This window comes from Octodon degus, unplaced genomic scaffold (genome assembly GCF_000260255.1).
Source record: "Octodon degus isolate 3935 unplaced genomic scaffold, OctDeg1.0 scaffold00308, whole genome shotgun sequence".
Classification (NCBI taxonomy): domain Eukaryota; kingdom Metazoa; phylum Chordata; class Mammalia; order Rodentia; family Octodontidae; genus Octodon; species Octodon degus.
The window spans coordinates 1,655,649-1,657,168 of NW_004524884.1; positions in this window are offsets into that span (position 1 = coordinate 1,655,649).

The following is a 1,520-nucleotide window of genomic DNA, read 5'->3' on the forward strand; positions in this document are numbered from 1 at the left end:
AAAACCTTATTGTTCAAATTTGAAGTGATAGCTCAATATTTTCCAAACTGCTTGATCCCTAGAAATTTCACTGATAAAAAGTCCATGAATGCTTTAAAGTAATTTCCCATCATATAACACAAAAGTATTTTAATATGTATAGAGAAGTTGCCACTTTTTCCTCATTATGTCCAGTCACCATGCTGTCATTAGTATAAGGGACCACGGAAATATTTGGTGAAGAAAAATGTATTAATATTATTTTTGAAAGTGAAGTTATAACATGAAACTGGACAGATGACAAACCCCTGCAGTACCGTAGCATATGTCTATTGCTAACCTTAATCATTTAAAGTAAACTGCTACACATGAGGCCTTTGAGCAAATGTGGAGAAAGAAAATATTTGCTAGATGAATACCAATATATCAGGTTACAGAGGATTTACTGGTTTGCTTAAGAAATGAAACGACATCTGGAATAGCAGCTGCAATTATAGCAAACAGAGGCTACATTTACAACAATTCACTGTCATTTCACAGTATCTATCTTTCACATAGGCCAAATAAGTGAACTAACTGATGTTTGTTAGGGATAACCACCCCTCTATGTTTCAATTTCTTAATGGTGTGCTAAAATGTGCAGTTCCTCTCAAAATTTAGTATTGCTTCTCGGTTACTCCATTCTGAAGTAGAGGCAATTATAAACAATTCCATTTACCTTTTCTCATCAGTACATGGGTCAAGGAACCAAAATACAGATTCTTCAAACTGCTGAGGTTTTCTGTTACAATGATGTATTCCAGAAGTAAGAAAATCACCACAATATAGAAATAGGGACACACTGAATCCAGTGAAAAACATACATGAGTAAAATCTTCATTAAGTACATGGTCTCCACAAATTTCTTATTCTGTGTGATCCCAATGGTGTTTTCAGTTTCCTGCCTAGAATCAGTATCAGTTGAGAGCCAGTGCCCAGTATTCCTATAAATGCCTGAACAATCCTTTTTTTCCTATAACTTTTACTCAAATAAATGGCTGTAACATACCTTGAAAAATGTTATGAGAAAGATTAACTGTAAATCCTTTTGACAGTGCACTGGAGCTCTGTTATAAGAATGTCAGGATTTCCTTTCCTTCAGAGGTTCAATGTTTGTAGAATGAATCTAATCTAAAACTAATTTTGGTTTCTTCCTTGTTTTTCTGATTCACGTTAGACTTTGATTCCTGCTATCTAGAACGTTCCTGCCCATAAATAGCAAATAAGTATTCTAAATATCATGACCAACTAGCTAACACTATATATTTGTGTAAATCTATGTATGGCAAATGCTGCTTTGACTCTCTTGTTAATTACGGCACAGATACGTAGGTTATTATTGGTGACTGTATGCTGCATTTGACCTCTGCCATCCCTTTATTCAAGTACTGCATTTGCGTTGAGATTCCCAATTAAGTGATTTTAATTCTCATTTTAAAATCTGGCCTACAGTAACTATCAGTCCTATGCTTCTTCAAGGATACCAAGACTATTCTTGCAAA